This window comes from Manis pentadactyla, chromosome 4 (genome assembly GCF_030020395.1).
Source record: "Manis pentadactyla isolate mManPen7 chromosome 4, mManPen7.hap1, whole genome shotgun sequence".
Taxonomy (NCBI): Eukaryota; Metazoa; Chordata; class Mammalia; order Pholidota; family Manidae; genus Manis; species Manis pentadactyla.
In genome coordinates, this window is record NC_080022.1 from 141,883,190 (window position 1) to 141,904,683 (window position 21,494).

Genomic DNA, 21,494 nt, shown 5'->3' on the forward strand with positions numbered 1-21,494 from the left:
CTCTAAACAATCAGAAAGCATTATGTTTTGGATGGAGGAGCTAGAACAAGGGCGATCAGCTAGAGGCTGAATGGTTGTGGAATATCTCCCTCGGAAAAGTGAGATGGAACATTGGCCTTAAGAAAAGTGCAAAGGAGTCCTAAGCATGAGAGGCAGGTGATGAAGCCTATAAAAGGTAACAGAGGTCAAAGAAAAAAACTTAAGACGAAACCTCAAGGTGGGGAAAGATTTTTCCTCATGACACAAGAGCATGACCTTAAATGAAAAGTCTGACAAATGTGACTTCACATTAAGATAAATAATTCTACGTATAAAAAGCTCCCCAACAGGCAAAACCAAACTGCAGCATTTGGAGAAGCACACTTGGTCGAAAATTCTCGAGGGAGGTAAGGAAGTGGTCACCATGACAGTCAGAGTGGTGGCTTCCTCTGAAGGTGAGGGGTTGTTGTCAGGGAAGGAGCAAGCAGGGGGCTTCTGGAGTCCGGCAAAGGTCTGTTTTTTTATTTAGAAGCAGTTACATGTGAATTTACTTATAATGGCGCATTAACTCATACACTGATGTCTTCAGCACCTTGCTGTACGTATGTTATACTGGACACAAAGGTTTTAAGGAAAGAAAGCTAAGGGGATGCAGACAGACGGACTGACAGAAGATGGGGGTTAGCCTGAAGAACATCTGTTCCCAAAGAGCCTATATACAAATTCATGAAGAGCTAGCAAGGACGGAGAGGGACAAGCCTGTCCTCTGTCAGTGATGATCAAAATTCAGACAAAGATCATTCAAACAAGCTGGAAAAAAAATTATTAAGGAATTATTCATTTTCAAGATGGCATTATGGTATTTTGGTTGTGTGTGTGTGTTTAAAGAGTCCTTACTTTTTAGAAATACATGCCAAAACAGTTATGAAATAAATGATATGACATCTGGGATGTGCTACAAAGTAAGCTGATGGGGGAGGAGTTAGTGTATGGAGACACTGATGAAAAGGGCCATTGAGGCCAGTTGATGGATAGAGGAAAGTTTATTATAATACTCTCTCAGTGGTGAAATTTCAAGTTTGGAATTTACAATCTTTTTAAAAATAGGGCAAAGGAATACATTCTTGGAAAGGCTTCAAGGCTGGTTGCTTAAATATCTGGGAAGAACTCTCCCTGGCACCACGAATGAACACATTCCTTGATATACAAAGCCTCTCAAAGGCCTATGTGGGCACCACTCGGTTCCACCCAGAACAAGATCCAGCGATGGTGCTCACTACCACCTTTCAACAACAGAAATAAGTGATTTAATATCCAAAGCAACTTTCATCTTCTAATTTCCTGACATGAATCTGAAATGTCTCAAATGCTTTTAGTGCCTCAGGAAGGGTAGAACCAAGTGATATTAAATCCAAAAACTTAGGCAAATGTATACTTGACAAAGGATTCCTACCTAATTCTATATAAAGAACTCTTTAAATCAACAATAAAAAAGATTAATGACCCAATCAAACAGGCAAAAGATTTGAACAGACAATTTAAAAGAAGTGGACAGGTGGAGGACCAATAAGCATATAGAAAGGTATTCAAATCAGTAGTTGTTAGGGAAATGCAAATTAAACCTACTTCACATGCACTAGAATAGCAAAAATAAAGAAGACAAACACCACCAAATATTGGGAGGAGCTGGAATAGCCGGACTCTCATACACTGCAAGTGGGAGTGTAAAATGGTGGAACTACTTTGAAGAACTGTAATCAAGGTAAATACACATTTACCCTATAATCCTACAGTTCTATTCATAGGTATTTCCCCAAGGGAAATTTAAAAGTATGTCCATAAAAAGAATTGTACAAGAATGTTTACAGCAGCCTTCTCCCATCCCAAACTGGAAGTCAACATCACGCCTCCATCATCAGAAGAAAGGTGGAACTGTGACGTGTTCATTTTTGATGGAATACTTCTCAGCAATACCAAAGAACAAACTATTGATACCTGCAACAATATGAATGAACCTTACAGGCATTAAATGCATTATGATTCCATTACATGAAGGTCTAGAACATGCACAACTAAAATACAGTGATGGAAGACCAAAAGTGATAGAGGGGTGGTGGCTGACTGGAAGAGGGTATGAGGAAACTTTCTAGGGAGATGGAAAAGTTCTGTATCTTGTTTTGAATGATATTTATGTCCAAACATACTGAAGTGAACACTGGGCATTTCACTGTATTAAATTACACCTGCCCTCCCAAAAGACTTCTGCCAAGAATAAAAAAAATTTTGTTCTTCCATCTAGGGGTAGGCCATTTAGAGTTACAGAGGGAACACATGGTCCCCCCCTCCTTCATTCTCGGCTATTTTTCCGTCTCAGTGAACGGCGCCATCCACCCTCCACTCGATCCCCAAGCCCAGACTGGGAGTCCTCCACACTTCTTCTCTTCTGACACCTCCTCGACAGCTCCTGAATCCACCCCTCCTCTTCCCCCTCCCAACTGCCTCAGCTGGAGTTTGGATACAGGTTACTACTTCTGCCTCCTGACCATCTGCAGTCTGGCTCTCCAATGTGTCCTTATCCAAAAGCAAAAGCATCCACTTCACACTCTCCTACTGCTCTCGCTCATCCTGAGGATAAAGCGCAAACTCCTTACCAAGACAAGCAAAGGCATCTGTTCCCTTCAGGCATCGAGCACCTCTCTGCTTCAGCTGTTATGGCTGCGAAGAGCACCCTCCTTCCACCTTCCTCCTTAATGCTCCCCCCTCCCAAATCTGTCTTCACACCTGTCCATCTGGTAAGTCGCTACTCTTCCTTTAAGACTTAGATCAAGCATCACCTACTCTTACAGGTCTCTCTCTGGTATCCCTCCCCTGTCCTCTGCCTCCAGACATCCTCTCACACAGGCATGGGGCTTATTTATATGCTTGTAAGATCACAAACCTGGGCACCAGATGCAAGCCCATTACATAGGTTAGCTCATTTAACAGCACTTACTTCTCTGCATAGGGATGACTGGTTGGCTGTTTTGTTTAAACTGACTAAACTGGAAATAGGGGTTATTTTGCTTCAACTTCTTCCCTGCCCTCTTTTCAGGCACTTGGAAAAGAGGTACTAGCTTAACTAGTTGCATGAAGGAATGTCCCACAAGTGAACGCACAAAATGGTTTGTATTTCATTTTACTTCAATAAGCAAAGTGAACATCAAGGATGGACTAGACGCCAAGGTTGTTACCTAGCTCACTAGAGCAAAACCCAACCAGAGTCCTTCCTAGGGGAAAGGCACTTGCCATGTCCGGTCCTCAGATGTCTCAACCGCCTTCCTCTCTAACTACAACAAGCCCTCTTATAAAGTGCCTGCTGTCTCCCTTGCATTGTCCTGACCTCTCATACACTAATCTCAGTTATTCCCTGCAACAGCCCTGGAGGTAGGTGGCATCACCCCTCCCATGTTTACAGAGGAGCAAAGGGAGGTTCAGAAAGGTTAAGGAACTTTGGTTTCAAGAAGCGGAGCCTCTGGATGGTAAAGTCACAACAGAAAGCGGCTCTACTGCCCAAAACCTACACTCTTTCCTCCCACCTGCCACTCTGCCGCCCAAGAAGTCAAAAAGGGAAACCTTGTTTCTGCTGTGAGGTACTGTTACACAGATGTGTATTTATTTTTTAGAATGGGAAGCCAATACCCACTGTTAAGTGCAGCATTCCTGAGGCCACTCAAAAGAGTAACAACAGGAGGGAGGCAGGGTGGGGTCTGCTCGGCCAGGCAGCCGCCAAACCACTGAAGAGCAGCCCCCTCCTCTCTGCTCACCCCCATGCCACACCTCTACCTATGGCTGAGTCACAGTGAAGAACTGGACTTAGGGTTTAGAATATCTAGAGAACGAGAGAAAGAATCACAGTATGTTCACAGTTTCTAATGGCTCTGGGTTAAAATAGCACAAATCTTTAAAGCCAACCCCCTAGTAGGTAGAGACAGCGGAACCCAGAAGAAGAAGTTTCACATGACTATTGGCTTAAGGAACAGGTGATGCATTGGAGGCAATTCTGGGAAGAGAAGCTTGTAAGGCTTGAGGCTCTAGAAGACACTTGTGGGAAGCTGCCTTGTTTCAGGCGAAGCTGACTATCCACAGCCTAGAAAGTGAGGAAGTAATCAATCACATGCAACCTTCCGAGAGCTGACACAAAGCAGAGGACTGTGCTGATGGAACTGTAGTTACGGTGAGAGCAGAGCGTGCAGAACCCAAGAGGGTGTGAAGAAGTGAGAGGGACTCTGCCTGGCCACAAGTAGCCACAAGATGGGAGCCAACAGGGTTCCCCACGGCCCAGCTGTGGGGCACAGAAGAAAACTGGCTGAGTGGTGGTCCTGCCTCTCCGGAGGAAGGGTGGGGTGAGAGAAAGATCCACCAGCAACTGACCCAGCCTCTTCCTCCTCCATTGTGTCTGAGACATCGATTCACAAACTCCAAACCTTCCCATTTTTGAAAGGAAGAAAAATGGGAAGATCTTGACTTCCCCTTCCTTCTACCTTCACCCCAACCTGTACAAGCACTGTGCCAATTTGGCCTAGAAGGTAAAGACTGGAAGAAGAGCCCTGATTTAGACAGAGGAGGAACCTGACCTTCGCTCACTACATCTCAGTTTCTCAGACACGGCAACACCCTGTCCACAGCACAGGCCTCACCTCTCCCCCCCTTGGGTTTCCCCAGCAGAAGGAGTGCTGCTCACTGGCTGTTGTCAAAGTAGTCTTTGTTCTTGAAGTTCAAGCAGCATGGGCCTCAAATTTCCATTACAACCACAGCTCTAAACTATTCCTACACCACCTTCCTGACCTCAGGCCAAAAAAGAAAAAAGCTGGCCACAAACATCACGCTAAGAAACCAAAACCTTCTCCCAGGAGAGATAGCCCATGGGCACTCCCTCTGGAGCCTTCTCGGGAAGCAGGCACAGCAGGGAGCAAACCAGAAGTTCCATGAGGATAAGCGCCATGGGAAGATCTCAGGGGCAACCGTCCCATGGAGTGCAAAGCACAGAAACAAGACCTTCTAGTCAGTGGCATGAGTAATTTAAAGACTTGGGGATACTGTGGATGGTGACCGGAGCTGTGGTTACCAAAGAGCACAGAGAATCAGGTTCACAGAGCAAGCTCTGGAAGTGTGCCACTCTGTCTGAGGGCAGAAACTGAGGGGTCACAGGTGAGGTACTGGGCAGGAAACAGGTGGGAGGGAATAACCCTCCATCTCTCCATCCACCTGCCTTTTTAAAAAATCTTCTAGTTCCTAATTTGGTTTTCTAGATAGCCGCATAAATAACTAGGAAAGGCAGCATCCTGGATGGAGAACCACATTTATATACCAGGAAAGGAATGGATGGCCCTCATGAATTAATAAAGCAGCCTGTGCTGATGTCTGACCCTAAATAGCTCTTTACCTCTGCATGTCCTGGTGAAACAGGATGTTTCTAGGATGAACAAACAGTTCCTAAATTATTAAGAATGTGAATAAACAGTTCTTAAAATCCCAATCACCACCTAGAACCTAAGGAGTCAGAGATCAGAAATGTGGTTTCCATACTCTCCTTGAATCCATCCCAAGAAAGCCCCTGGGCGCACTGAGGCTGCCGGAGAGCTGCTCACCTCACCCTGATAACACTCATATGCTACTTGCCGGGGCTGCCCACCTTCCTGTGCTACCAATTTCTAGACACAATGAAAATGAAGTGTTAAAACCCATTATTTATTAATAACTTGCAGTTTTTCCCTCCAGATATATAGCTCAGGACAAGCAAGAATGACCCAGGTGTGCCTAAAAGAGACTTCTGGCTGAGCGCATCCTCAGCCACTGGAGTTAGGTTAAGGAGGACATCTAGGACGAGGCAGTCCTGAGCGGGTCTCCTGGGATGAACTAGTACAAGGGAGAGAGTCCCAGGAGAAGGTCTGGCCAGGATGACAGTTCCTGTAAAAATCTGGCAAGGCTTGGATGGTGCCTGTCTGAGCAGGAGGTAGGTGCTAAAAAGGGTTAAGGATTCCGTCTCCTGGAAGCATCTCCTTCTTCCAGTTTTCTGTCTCTCCTGTTCAGTTTCTCAGCCATGAATCATCTCTGGAGTTAAATGGCCTGGCCTTTTCTTTTTGTACATGCGCCATTCTCAAGACAGGCTCTGTGCCCACTTGGGGACTGTAATGCTTGCTTTTGATGTCCCTTAGGAAAATTTAAACAAAGGCTCCAAATACAGCTAAAAACCTTTGGAGGGAACCACACAAAAGGCAGAAAGAGGCAGCTGTCAGCAGTTCAAGGCTCTGCATCCAGGACGCACCACATTCTGATCGTGGAGCAAGATTTCTCAACCAAAGCTCCTGGGTCCCAAGTGTAAGGCAGACTGGATTCCTGACAGGGAACTATGCAAGGGTATGTTCTTATACAGAATCTCCCCAACATTATTCTTGGCTCTACTACCATGGCTTTGGTTTTAAAAAATCAATAAATAGCGGAAGGTCCACTCAAATCCAGACTGGACTAAAGGCTTTGTCCTTACCAAAGCAAAGGAATATTTAGTCCAAGCACGGACACTCTTCTGGACACCGGACACTTTCACATTTTTCCCGGGGAGCAGGGCACAGGAGGCGTGGCTACACGAGAATCACGGTTGCTAAGCTACCAAAAGTCACTGTGACAAGAAATAGCCAGGTATTACGGGGGAAGGGGGGGGACAGGAAATAAAGTCCCAATTACACAGACTTTTAAGGCTCTGAAGGGAAGTTCCTGGATCCTAAGTTTCAGTTTTAGAACATGGGTTCAAAATCCTTTCCAGTGATCAAGAAATGATAGGACATAAAGAAGCTATAGCAATAACAGCTCTTCTCTGAGTGCTTTGATCCTAACCTAAATCAAAAGGAAGCATGCCTTGATCTAATTCTACTATTTATTCTAACATTTTTGCCTGACAGTCTGGGTTCAAGTTTTTATCTTGCAGGAGCTCAATAAATACTTGTTAGTAGACTGGCCAATACTCATCCAGGGAAGAAACCACAGTAATGAAGGATGGACAGGGAGGAAAGGGTGTGTACAAAGTTCTGCAGGAATAGCGTGGGGTGTGATCTGGTGGGTCTGATGCAGAAAGCTTTCACTCATGTGCTCTTGTCACCAAAGTCAACAAGGATGTCTTCTGCACCATATCTCTGGAGGTTTTCCAAGTCCCTGGCATTTTTAGCCCCTAAGCCCTTCCACTAAAATCCCACAGCTTAATTCTCCCAAGTGAAGGGACTGAGAAAAGAATCTGCTTTATTTGTCAGAACTAGCCATAAGGTAAACAAATACAAAGAAAGTGTGTGCTGGCCAATTAAACAGAAATGCAGGCTCCTGGGGGCTATATGGCCCAGTTTTTCCATTCACTTGGTGTCAGTGAACCACCCTCTGATATGGCCTCTTAGGCTTCAGGGGAAAGAGAAAGGTTTTCCATGTGCTTTACAAGCCTTCTCTACCTCTTTTTTCCTAAGAAAAAGCAAACTTCCATTAAACCCAATTCCCATTCAGTGGTAAGAGAATACAGCAGAGGGGAAAGAACTCTGATGTCTCCCAGGCTTGGGTTTGAATCCTCAGTCTGTTACAGCCAGCTAGCCATGATGTCCTGAGTAAGTATACAAACCTCTCCAAGCCTCAAAAACAGATGTCTATAACCATGACATAGGTTGCTGAGACCAGAGGAGATAATAATCCATGTTCAGGAAACATCCGGTACATAGCATGTGCTCAGTGTTTCTTTGTTTGCAACTTGGACTCATACTACATGTATGTGTATGTGGTGCATACTACTACAGTAGGTGCAGAAAAGGAAAGAAGATAAAGCTGAAGGAGCTTTTAATGCCCTCTCTGAAAGGGTATCTCGCTGCAACCCTCCTTACCCAGAATGACTCAGGAGACACGGGCCCACGCAAGAGATTTTATTATCTAAAAGAGAAAGTGGCTGCCCCAGACGGGGGTGGGGAGAGAGAGAGAGAGAGAGGGAGGGAGAAGCAGAGAGAGCAGCGGGACAGAGAGAACAGAGAGCAGAGAGGGAGAGAGAGCAGGGGGACAGAGAGACAGACACAAAGAGAGAGAGAGTGAGCGGGCAGCAGCGTGGTGCCTTTTATTGTGGATCCACTCAGCCTGCTGCTTTAGGGGAGGGTGGGGATGTTTAGAGATAAGGCGGGGTAAGCCCAGGCAAGCCCAGGCAAGCCCAGGCATAATTCTCACCGGCTTATGTGCTTGGGACCATGGGGCAAATGGAGGATAAATTACTATATTCCTCCCTTTTCTGTTTTATAAGTGGTAGAGGATTTGGGAAGGGGTGAAGGTTAGTCTTCAGTAACTGCTTCCTGCTGATTAGGGGAGATTAAGTTCATTTTTGTATTGATGGGGGGCAGTCCTCAGATGAGCCCTTGGTCTGCAGTGGCGATGGCATTTTCCAGGTTCAGTAAGGATCATCGTCTTTGGAGAGGGGTTGGCAATCCTGTAATATAAGCTGGTTAAAGGTTTGGTTAGAAATTTTTTGCATTTGGGTTGATTGCTATGTTTACATAGGGTGGCTGAATTAATAGCATTCTTTGGGGACATATGTGTAGGCAGAAAAGCAACCTGTAGAGCAAAGGGAATCCTTGATGGTGCAATCTTCTGGACAGTCTGAAAAAGAAAGGGCCGGCATTGGGAAGATAGGTCTGGTGAGAGAGTAAGTGTTGAGACCAGGGTTAACAATCTTGAAGCATGATGCATGGCGGTTGTTAGGGAGGTCTTAGTGATGACGGGGTTCTTGTTTGTGGAGCCGAAGAATGAGCTTCACAAACAGTCAAGGTAGGAGAGCAAGGTAAAGGCTTTTATTTAGAGATAAGTGAAAGGACAGAGCTCCTGGCTCATGCCAGGAGGGGACAAGAGAGTCCGTCATTGGTGCGTTGTCTAGGGGGTTTTATAGGCAGTTGAGGATTTTTTAGGGAATATGAAAATTAGGGGTGGGGACTTGTTAAGTGGTCCCTGAATATTAACAGTTAACTTAACTGTAAGGAATTTCCTGTCTTGATTTCTCTCTGGGACACCGGCGCCTTGGTCTGGGAGCATATCAAAAGGCTGCCTGCCCAGCCCCCAAGGTGGGCTGAGGTATTGTCTAGCCTCTTGAATCTTGCCTCTTGAACTTCCTGGGTGTTAAAATGCAATCTTATCTGTCAGATGGAATTCTTCCTGCCTTTTACCATGCCGTCTACAGCTGGTTCTGCATGCTAAGTTAGTTGCTCAGTTTGCAAAATTACCTTCTCAGATCTGAAGGAGGAAAGACAGCACATAGGCCTGGGCCTTTTAGTATGCTAAAGTGAATCTTATACACGATTACAAATGATTAGCATAATAAAACATGTGCTACTCTTCTTTATCTGGGGAACATTAACTGATGTCACTGAAGAATGATTCTAGAGCTTAATGTTCAGCATAGTTTTAGTAGGGGGGGTTTCCTAGCATGTAGTTTTACATTGCTCTGACTGCAAATATCCTGCGTTGCTTTCTTCAGAGGCTCTCACCTTATTCTAAAGCCTATGTCCCTGTCTCATTCCCCCCTCTACAGATGGAGACCCCTAGCTGCTGCTAGGGAAAGGGGGCGATGATCGCTCTGGCTGCTTCATGCTGAGAGGGGGCACAGTAAAGGGTGCAGCTAGGTCTCCATCACTGGTCAGTTGAGAGGGCCTCAGAAAGTTGGCACTTCTATTCCGGGTTTCATTTCTATTACTATTTGCAGTTTTGTGGCTTTTAGGCAAGATAGAACAAATTGTTATTAGGTTAAGTAGCAACATCTGGAGTTGGATTTTCCATTCTGGAAGGACAAACTTGATGAGATTAAGAATGCATGGCTGAATGTGAGAACTAGAAATATGAAGAGTCTAATTGAAAATCATAGCCAGGTATCATGGGGAAACTAAAATTCTGGATCGAGTTTACATCTCAATGACTAGTATTAGGATTTAGTATAGATAAGACTGCATTACTGAAACAATACTTTTCTCTAAAATCACCCTCATTTTTATTAGAAGTATCCAGATTAAGAAAATAATTAACAGTTGGCTTGATTATTTGCGTAAGTGCAGCAAGAAGAGCAATTGATTACATAGGCTCTTTTAAATATGCTTTGCTGGAACTTTTTGTAAGGAATTTCAGATTGAACTTTAAGGGCTTCTTGAGGCCAGAAAGCTGAGCCAGACTTCCCATCAGGTTGTGCCTGCAGTACCTGTAGATTTGGGTGAATTCCTCTCTTCCTGAGGTTCCTGCACCTGCCAGGAAGTGATCTTTCTTACTCACCTGGTAAGGCTGCTGGGAACTCTGTAAGCAAGGTACCAGGCCAGTTCTTCTAAGGGGCTTTGTTGACTTTATAAAGTCAATCTTAGTTCCTTAAAGCTGTCGGTTCATATCTGAGTTTACACACGTGTCTCTCAGGTATGACGTTCCAGTCAAAGCCTTGGTAATATAACCAGTGTTTTTAATTGGTCCTCTTACAAGGAAGTAGATTCTTATTGAACTTATGCAAATAAACATACTGCCATGAAATATAAAAATAGTCACTGAGAGTTTTTAAATTCTGGAGGGATCAGGTAGAGAGAAAGATAAAGTTTCAATTCTGCTTGTAAAGACAGTTATTTACTAAACTGTTGTCAGCTTAAGAGAAAAAGCTTAAAATACTTTATCAACAACATTTGAAACAAAAAGCCACCAAAATCATCTTCCTTAGTTTACTTAATCCTATGTAACTAATACCTGTTCTGCTGAAATCTAGTTTTTTACTAGTTTAGGAGTAATAAAACAGTGAGTATAGATGACAAAAGACTTACAAATGACAATGGTTAAAGATCTGATGAGAGCTTACTGCAAGACAGTTGTCATAGGGAAATTTGGAAATTTTTTTAACACAAAACATTCAGTAACAAAGTTTAGCATCATTTTCTGTGATAGTGCCTTCTAGGTAATTAAGCAGGTAAATAAGCCAAATTAGCCAAATACTTTCTCCAATGAGAAAAAATTCCTCTGACATGTTTTAGGGGCCCTCTGGAAAATATTAGAGGTAACAGCACCTTTTTGCATTTGATTTTGGGAAGCTGTTAAAAGTTTTAAGGCACTTGCTTAAATACTCACATTAGACAAAACTACACTGCACTTTAAGCATTTTTCTTTGAAAGATTTAACAGATAGCATCAACTTAAATGACTTTATAGGTAAACTTAGGCAGCTGATAACCATAAGGACATGTCTATTCAGTTCAACTTAAATTAGCATTAATGCTTAATATCTTCTATTAGAATTTTTTGGAAGTTTTAGAATGCCCAATTTTTACAAGCGCTTGTTTTTAAATCAATTTTTATTAATACCATCCGGAGGCAGAAAAATATTTTTCGTTTATACACTTAGACAGAAACATACAGATTGAGACATAATGATACAGTGAGAGGACAGACAGAGCTCCTGGCATGAGCCAGGAGGGGACAAGAGAGGCCGTGGTGGTGCATTGTCTAGGAGTTTTATAGGCAGTTGAGGATATTTGGGAACGTGAAAAAAGCTTAGAGGTGAGGACTTTAAGGCAAGTAGGTGTTTAGGATTGCAGGGGAGACAGAGAGAAAGCTTGGTTCGGAGGTAGGAGAAAGCCTGGATATATGGGATCTCTTCCCATTTGCCTGTACGCTCACAGAAGTTGTATAAGTCGCGGAGAATTGTAGGATCTAAAGAGCCATTTGGGGGCCATTTAGACTGATTGTCTAAGGGATATTGTGGCCAGATCTCATTACAGTAGTGAACAGTTTTGAGGTCTGGAGTGAGGTGGAGGGGCTTTAGATTATTGAGTAAGCACCCTAGCAGTGAATCTGCGGGAACGGAGGGGCCAGATCTCATGGTGAGAACGAGACCGTTCAGAAGTCGCTGAGGTGTCCCTGAGCGATTGAGAAGGTCACGGAGAAGACCAGGCACAGTTAGGGGGTCGTCACCACCTCTAACTGTGGGGTCGAGGCGAAAACGCCGGAGAGGCTCCGTACCTGGTACCAGGAGTTTTCGAGTCGAGTAGAAACGTAGATAAAGGGAGACCGGGCCTCAGTGGATGAGGATTCTCACCATGGGGAGGCAGAGAAGGGTCGACTATGGGGATCAACCGTGACTCTGAAAGTCGTGGTTGGGGGTGCCCCTGTCCCAAAGGAGCCCTTGGGGGTGCCGGACACTCAACGGTCACTTCCCAGGTTCCAAAGGGACATTTAAGTCGACCATGAAGGGGAGACTCACCAAATCGAAGGCCGGTGTTGGGCGAGAAGCCGAGCGACCGGGAAAATGGACAGTGAGCCCGTGGAGGAGGATCGGGCAGTGAGGGTTCCCAAAGCAGCTCAGGTTCCCGGAGGAAGGGCAAAGTCAATGGGAGAACCTCATCCGAAGTCACGGCACCAATGTAAGGGTATCTCGCCGCGACCCTCCTTACCCAGAATGACTCAGGAGACACGGGCCCACGCAAGAGATTTTATTATCTAAAAGAGAAAGTGGCTGCCCCAGACGGGGGTGGGGAGAGAGAGAGAGAGAGAGAGGGAGAAGCAGAGATAGCAGTGGGAAAGAGAGAGCAGAGAGAGAGAGGGAGAGAGAGCAGGGGGACAGAGAGACAGACACAAAGAGAGAGCGCGCGAGAGGCGTCAGAGACAGAGAGAGAGAGAGAGGGAGAGGGAGAGGGAGAAGCAGAGAGAGAGGGAGAAGCAGAGAGCGAGAGCGAGAGCGAGAGCGAGAGCGAGCGAGCGAGCGAGCGAGAGCGAGAGCGAGAGCGAGCGAGCGAGCGAGAGCGAGAGCGAGAGCGAGAGCGAGAGCGAGAGAGAGAGCGAGAGAGAGAGAGAGAGAGAGAGAGAGAGAGAAGCAGCGTAGTGCCTTTTATTGTGGATCCGCTTGGCCTGCTGCTTTGGGGGAGGGCCGGGATGTTTAGAGATAAGGCGGGGTAAGCCCAGGCAAACCCCAGGCAAGCCCAGGCATAATTCTCACAGGCTTATGTGCTTGGGACCATGGGGCAAGTGGAGGATAAATTACTATATTCTTCTACTCTCCCCCCAAAAAAGAAAATCTGCCTCTTAGAACAAGGCTGGGGGAAGTTCAACAACATTAAAAAAAAAACCTCAAGAAAAAATAGGGTGCTCTAATGTCTTCAGACAATTGCTATTATCAATTGCAATGAAAACACACAGCTTGGATGCCGGAGGACTTTCTAGATACATTGGAACTTACACAAACACTGACTGTCTGATCCACTCAAAATTTCAGACTCAAAAAAATAAGCACCAGGAAGCTGGAAGTTTTTCTATGTCTTAGAGCACAAAGAGAAAGCACCATAGCCTTGTAGTTAAAGGCTTGATTCAGGTCAGGAAACAGGCACAAACCTCAGCTCCTCCACCCACCCAGCCAAATGAAGGCTCCAGAGAGAAGACAGAGCATCAAGCTTGGACCCCTGCGCATGTTAAACACTTACTAAGCGGTGAAGTTCCTGGTCTTGCAACAGACTGAAAACTGGGCCCCAATACCCTGATTGATTCTACAATTCAATTGAAAAAGAAGACCGTGGGAAGGTACAGATAAACGAGAAATGCAGGCAGATTAATCCTCAGGGATTGCAGGATGCAAAATGAGTAGAACCTGGAGTTTCAAGTTCAAGGCCATGGATACTTCAGAACCCATGGATAGTTCTTGTATTTCAGAGTGAGGAACAAAGCATCAGAATGCTTTGTCTCTGCTCCGCCTAGATCTGCCCCACTAAGGCACCCCCACTCACAAAGAACATGCAGGAGCAGAGCCTGTCCCTGATCCTTATCATTAGTCTAAGGAAAAACACCCCAAACCCAAGGTCCAAACTTGGGAAGACATTAAATTCACACCAACAAAAGTTGACACCTCATGCGTAAAGGATCTTAATTAAAGTGTCAAAAAACGCAAATGTGAACAGTGTCTGGACCTACTTATGAAATAAACTTGATTAAGAACAAATCCCTTTTAAGAAGAGGAAAGAATCCAGCACTGCTCAGGCACATCAAATGCTGTTCTCAATTAGCCCTTTTCCTCCGAATTCACGAAGTACCAGCAGGTGGGAGATAATTAACGTTTTAATAAAACTTGTTTTACATGTCTCAGTTGGAACCTTCTTGTTCTGCAAAGCTTTTTCCTCTCTGGCTCAAAGAGGCACCCACAAGAGATTTTTTTTTTTTTTTACAAAAGATCAGTTTTCTGGTTACATTTGGAGTTTTATGATTTCAGAAAGCCGAGGGTAGAGGAGGTAATTCATGAAAAGGAATATTTCTCTTCAACCACATTTACCTTCTGTAAGGGAGTGAGTTTCGTTTTTGGATTCTCCTCCCCTGCCTATCAAGGGAATAAAGTCCTTGCTCCCGCTGGACAAGGTTTATGGAGCAATGAGAGAGGCCGGGAGGGCTAATGCAGGCGACAGCACCTGCTTTGTGAGTACTGGCCCTCCACGTGCAAGAACTGCTAACTTTTACACAGCTTGTGTTTTTCCCTTATAAATCTCCTCTCTTGTAGCTTACCACACTCACCGGCAAACCTCAGCACCCACATATGCCCTTTCCAGTAAAAAACATGCTACCTCTGGGGCAGTTTGTAATTGACTAGGTCTTCAACAGCATGTCCTGCTGTCCATGGCACAACAGAGCTAACGGTAGGACCCTGCAGACACCAGCTCACGAAGGCGCTCCAGGTCAAGACAAGGAGGACAACTGCTTTCCTTTCCAGGAAAGGAGACCAAGGCAGTGAGAAAGGACCTGCGATGCTTGAACACAGGGGACCTGAACCCAAGACTTGGGCTTTTAGTTCTGGATGGATCAGAGACTGCATTTAATTTGAGAGTAACCTAAGCTAACCCCACCATGTACAACCCAGTAATTATAATTTTTTGGCATTTTAATTGGACTCAGACCTCAGGGTTTGAATTTAAGAGGGTGAGAGTTAAAAGAATGCGTGTGGGGATTAGGGCTGGAATGCAGCCTGCAAGTTGCAGTTCACTTTCTCCTCAGGACTCTTGCAGGTCTCCTGGGTACCTCTTTTCTGCCAGTGCACAGCCAGGCCTCCCACTGCCTGAGCACCAGGTTCCTTTCCAGCCCTGGAGCCTCACGACCCCACCCCCACCACACACATAACCACACCTGCACAAGGGGTCGGTACAGTGGGGTTCTGCAATCTTGGCACTACTGACATGTTGGAGCACTGCCTCTCACACTGTAGAATATTTGGCAGTACACCTGGCCTCTACCCATTAGATGCCAATAACACCAACCTAGTTGTGACAATAAAAATGTCTCCAGAAGCCACAGGATATTTTTAGGGCAGTGAAACTATTCTATATGATACAGTAGTGGTGGATATGTGCCATGCACTTGTCAAAAACCATAGAATATACAACACCAAGAATGAACCTAACAGAAACACTGGACTTTCAGTAGTAATACTGTATTAATACTGGCTCATCCACTGAAACAAATGTTCCACATTAATACAAGACGTTAACAATAGGGAAAGGGGGAAAGGAGTGGGTCTGTGGGAACTCTGCACTTTTCGTTCAATTTTTCTATAAATCTAAAACTGCTCTAAAGAATAAAGTTACTATTTTTTTTAAAAAGTCTCCAGACATTGCCACAGGTCCCTCAAGGGCAAGACTGTTCCTGCTGAGAACCACTGCTATAAAGGATAGGCTGACCCCCTGGCAGTGAAATGCTCTCACTGCTTTCTTGAGTTGATCACTTGTATCAGGTCACACTTCTGGATGGAGGGTGGAAAAAGTGAGTTTTCTGAGTGTACGTGGATTGGAGAGACTCCGCTAAAGGATAATCTTATTAGGGGAAAAAGTGAGGAAATCTTTTAGGAAAATCCAGGCAGAGACAACAGATGGACCCAGTCCTCCTGTCCTGGCCCAATCCTCCTGCCCTTAGCCACTATATTCAGTCTTTGTAAGAAGACCCTCCTTGATTTTCATTTTGTCAAGAATTCTCTCTATAGCTTGAGTTAAGGAATGGAAAGCATTAGGCTTCCAGGAGGTCAAAAGAAGTATCTTAACTAGCCCCCAGCTGGGGGGTCCTCCGGGTGGTGACTTTTATAGCTCTGCCTCCTATGTTTGTGTTTGTGGGCTCTGCATTTACATCGAAGACAGGGGCTCTTGTATATACTGTCCCAATTTGTATGACCTGTACTAACACACGCCCTTCCATCAGAATGCAGAGCTGAGAGCCCACAGGAGGGAGTTCAAAGCTCTTTGGCAGATAGAAGTGCACATAAACATCTGAAATGTGGGCACAGGATCCCCTTCCAGCCCCAGAGGTCACTTCAGAGGCTTCCCTTGAGTCTGGCTCTCCAGCTCACTTGTGGCCTGCCTGCCTTTCCTCCTTTCCATTCACCCCTTACATTCACAGCCCATCTTCTCTAAAAGAAAGAGAAAGAAAACATGCTTCCCAAAGAAACAGGAAAATGAGAGTGGATAATATATAAGCCAGGAGAAGCCCTCTGGGGCATGCTACCACGGCAAAGCCAGGTGTGGGGACACAAGAGGATTAAGGCCCTTCCAAAGCTGCTACAGTAATACCTCCAAGCTCAGGGAGATGCCATCTTTCTCAACATCATTAATTTTTCTCTTACATTGTCAATTTCTTCCAAGGTTGAACCTTTTGGTAAAATGGGCCTTAAGAAGTGTCCCACACCTCCCAGCGTTGTTGGGAGGATGAGGTAGGATTGTATGTATCTAGCACAGAACCTGGTGCCTGGCACACAATGCATGCTTACTAGATAGCTTCAGCTATTATCTTTATTTGTATTTCAACTTCACTTTTCACTAAATCTAAACATTTATGAAGCTGTCCAGTTCACTAAGTTCTCATCCCATCAACCCTAGCTCAGGGAAGTTGCTATGGAATTGACATTTGTTATACAGAGTGGGTCCTGGTAAGAGGACCTTCTCAGCCAGTTCAAAACTCCCTTAAGCCCTCTACCAACAAACACTTTAACTCTCCCAGATCACCGAGACAATAAAAGAGATTACACAGCTCTGGCTACCCAAACTGACCCAGGCTTGACCACTCACATGTGCCTGCTCAGCAACTACCCCCTCTCTCAGTTGCCTCCTATCACAAAGAATATTCTCTCTCTTTTTTCCAAAGCAGTCCCTTCTTATGCCTTACTGTTGAAATTATGCCTTTCAGAAAAATCCCTGCAGCAGATAAACACAGGATCCGTAATGGAAACTTCAGCACAACCAACAATAGTGCCACTGTCACACATGCGTGAGCTTTTGTAAAAGCAAGGGATTGGCAACCAGGGCTGCCATGCCCAGGAAAATTATTTCCTGTGGGAAAAGAAAACAAGCTTCAGCTTCTGGCAGGTCCTGGGCAAGCCCAAGCCAGGCTCACTGGTGAACGTGAATGCTCTGTCTTTGGGAAAGGGAGGTGGAGGGAAGGGCTGTCCCCACCCCCAGGTGGGCAAGGAGGCTGTGTGAGAATCAGAGCGGCAGCATCAAGGCCTAGCTTTTTCCTAGTGCGTGGAAACAAAGCCACCGACAGCTGCACAACACTGCTTGGGGGGTAGTCAATTAACAAGATGGGTCATGTGGTAGCGAGGAATAAGAGAAAATCCATTTTTCTTCTGAAAGCACCTTCCAGGGATGGGTGCATTTTTATCCCATCAGTTAGATGTAGAAAGGGAATCACTTAAATTTAGTAAGAGAAGGAAAATGCTGGGCAACCTCATTGACATCCTGTCTGTCCTGCTATTATTGAAAGGAAATAGAGAAGTTATAGACAGCGCAACCCACTAGCTTCATACTGCCCAGTGCCGTGGTGATTGTTAGACTTCTTCAATATAGTATGCTGCTCTTTGAATTGTTGTTGAAGGAACTCTGTTCAGGATTGATGAATATAATGACTTGACGTTGTGCACCAAGTCCTCCCTGTACTGGGCTAGCTGAACAATATTCAGTTCCCAAATAACTACCCACCCACGGCTGCACTGTGCCTTCTGCCACTATTTGGCATGGTGCCCACCTCAGCAAGCAGCCCCCCGCCCCACCTCCCAGGCGGCAGTTCTTCCCTAGCTCAGGCTCTAGGGGGCCAGACAGCTTCTTTGTGGGGGCAGTGTTTAGCAGCATTCCCCAAGTCATGCAAAATATCTGCAGAGGCGCAGCATTGCCCCTGGCTGAGAATCACTGTCTTGGTCCTCTGTACTGTGGTCTTTCGGGAACAAATCCCCCTTTACTTTCTGCTGGCTGGAATGAACTCTTATTTTGCTGTCAAGAACCAGTTTGGACATCACCTTCTCTGGGAAACTACTCTGTCACACACACACACACACACACACACACCACGTGAAAAGGAGCAGGTCTGGGAGTCCTCCTCTGCATGCCCACCCTGCCCCATGCATGCTTTTCTGACAGCACCTATGTTATAGTATCATAATTGTCTCTTTACTTCATTGAGTAATTCATCCATCCACTCATTAATTCAATGAAAACTGAGGTACTGGACACAGGAAATATAGCATGAATAAGATACTTGGGTCCCTGCTCTCATGGACTTACATGCCAGTGATGGAGGACAGGCAATAAATAATAAAAAACAAGAAAATGGCAGATATTAAGAGCTATAAAGAAAGTGTAGTGGGCCTTTCCTCCCAAGAAGACTTAGCTCCTGAAGGGCAAAGACTGCCTTATTCATTTCATTATTGTATCAACAGGGATTAGCACTAGCCTTAAAAAAAAAAATCCAAAAAACAAAAACAAAAAACTAGCATTTTCCTTCTTTTTCTCCAGGCATATATCATTTTTTACTCTATGTCATGGAGATTCAGGTACAAGGATCCTCTTTTAGGGGATGGTAAGCTTCTTTAAGGGAGGATCCTGCTGAATTTATAAATTTCACAGAGGAAAGCAAAGGATTTTTGTTAAATTAAATGATTTTCCTCAAGCTTTAGTTTTTAACACTAAAATTTTGCTACAGATATAGCTAAATGCTTATGAGAAGAGACAAGCATATTACAGAATGGGGAAACTGAGGCTCAGAAACAGTGACATGCCCAAGATAATAAAGCCAGTAAACAGGACCCAACGTCTGGCTCCAAATCCCAAGCTCCTTCCCACCCTGTATCACTGCCTCTTACAGAATTAGACAGTCACAGTCAGGTAGAAATGTCAGGAGGAAATCTATTTCCTCACATAAGGCTGTTGGCAAACCATGGCTAGCATTTAGGATCCTCCCCGGGTGGGAAGGGGGAGGTGGTGAGTTTATTTACAGGCAAAAGTGATCTGTCAGTCTAAGGGGAAGAAAAATGAATGAGATGAACTTTGCAAATTCTTACCACTGGGACTGGGCCTAAGCTTTAGCACTTTATTAGCAAGGCCAAAAATCACTCAAAAGCTAACGCCTACAAAGAGAAGAGCCAAAAATTTATGCCTTTTTTTCTTTTCAAGAGAAAGCTTCATAGTATTTAAAGCTCAGGATTGTTCTGCACAGATGTTGAAAAATGAGCCCAATGGTTGGGCTGGAAGGATCTTCCGGGAGGCGGGGTGGTTCCAAGACACAAGCGTGGACTTCAGGAGGACAGACCTGCATTCTGATTTGTGTCCACTCAGCCTCTCCAAATTCAGGGATTTGCAGGGAGGGGCACCTAAGCTAAACAGGATGACAGGACCTGGCACAGAAGAGGACACCTGCCCAGGGTTAGTGCCTGTCTTTCCCGCAGTGTAGTCCAGGGAAGAAACTTTGCCTGGAAACAGGAGACCCGGGTTCACCTCCCAGCTCTGCCCCAACTCAATGTGACTCGGGGACCTCAACTGCCCGGACTTCAGCTTCCTTGCTGGTACCTAGCTCAGAAAACAAAGGATTAAAAGACATGTTGTTGGTGAAAACCAGCACAGTGCCTGGCAAGTTGTAGACACCCAATACACGTTTGCTGAATCTGTAGCAACTGGATTTTGTCCTGTAAATGCTCATCATGGACATTCCCCCCGTCAAGGTGCTGTTTAAACGCAGCCTAATGCAGTTCCATCTGCCCGTCAGCTGGACAGAGATACCAGTCAGATGCTCCAGCTCTCCACGGTCATCTCCCAAAAATACCCCCTGTGGTGTTTGTTCCAGCTGGTAAGTCAAGACTGAACCTGAAGCCAAAGGAAAGTATTATTCCCCCCCACCTACCTCTCACCAATTTTCTCTATTAGTCACACATACAAAGAACAAATATCTAATATCCACCCCAGATGTAATGCAACATTAGCTCTACAATTCTTAGAAACAGTGAAGGTAATAGGAAAAAAAAAATTAACTCCCAGTATCAACTTCTGACATGCACCAGCTTCAAGCAGAAGGCAGAATGTCTTCCTGAACCCCTCAAGTCATGGCCAAGGTCCCCAGCACAGGTATACAGAAGCGGGCACAGACTGATTAGGGAGAGAGCAGTGAGGAAGAGAGATGGCACCAGAAAACACGCGGCCTCCCTGGGCTGTCTCACCCTGCCCGCCCCCAAAAGGGTGAGCAGAGAAAGCTATTTAAAGTCAACTATCACTCAGTGGGAATGCCGCCGTGCCACTTTCTAGGACTTGTTTTCTTTCCCCCAAACATGTTTACAAAGAAGCGAGGGTGGGAGTGAAGGGAAGAGAAGCAGAGGCAAGCATGGCTCCCTGCCTGTGCTCTCCTAGCATTCCAACACAGGGCTGCAAGCCAAACCGGCTCCCCGCAGTCAGGGACCCCACAGCACCAGGAACAGTTAGGAGGGGCTTACCTCTTCTATTCTGCTACAAGCTTCATATGCAATAGCTTGTTTAGTACCCACGACACTTGGCAGTATTATTGTCCCTGTTTTCAGATGAAACACTAAAGTTCATAGAGGCTAAGGAGCCTGTGTGTCACACAACCCGTAAGTGGCTTGGCAGGATTTAACCCAAGCCATCTAACTCCACAGCCAGACCGCCTGACATCTGCCTTAACTTAAAGATCCGCATAACTCCCTCTTGGAGTGGCCCCTTAGAGGCCCACCACCCCACCCAATACACACAGATTCTTAATAAGATTCACGTTCCTTTGTTGGTGGGAAGAAGTCATTAGTCTGTGGACAAGGAGGAGTTAAGGCCACATTTAGCAGAGAACTCCAAGTTTTGTCAGTTTTGTAGGCTGAAGTCAGACTTGTAGTATTAACTTAAATGTAAATTTTTTTGGAGGTGATTCATGTAGAATGCCTGCCAAGAATTTGAATAATTAGACCAAACTCTGTGGGTACATGCCTAACAACATCTGCTGATGTAACAGTCACCCTAAAGCCCCAGGAAGCCTGGGGAAAGTTCGGCCAAGAAGGCTCTGTGCAGCCACTGTCAGTCCAGCAAGACATCTGTGGCCTGCCCACGGCTTCAGCCTTCCTTCCGATTAACAGACTCCACTTTTATAATACCCCATAGCCACCCCAGTAATTAACTCCCAGTATCAATCTCTGACATGCACCAGCTTCAAGCAGAAGGCAGAATGTCTTCCTGAACCCCGCAA

The 21,494-nt window shown here is 45.3% G+C and overlaps 1 protein-coding gene and 1 long non-coding RNA gene across 2 annotated transcripts in view; both read right to left on the reverse strand.

Moving 5' to 3' along the window:
* Positions 1-21,494, reverse strand: part of NXN (nucleoredoxin) — a 155,664-nt gene that overhangs the window by 71,405 nt on the left and 62,765 nt on the right. The gene's annotated exons all lie outside the window — the stretch shown is intronic.
* LOC130683456 (uncharacterized) lies at positions 7,893-12,734 on the reverse strand. The gene is made up of 2 exons (XR_008997210.1): positions 12,238-12,734; positions 7,893-8,455 (listed from the first exon to the last, which is right to left on the reverse strand). It is a non-coding gene; the product is annotated as an uncharacterized LOC130683456 (long non-coding RNA).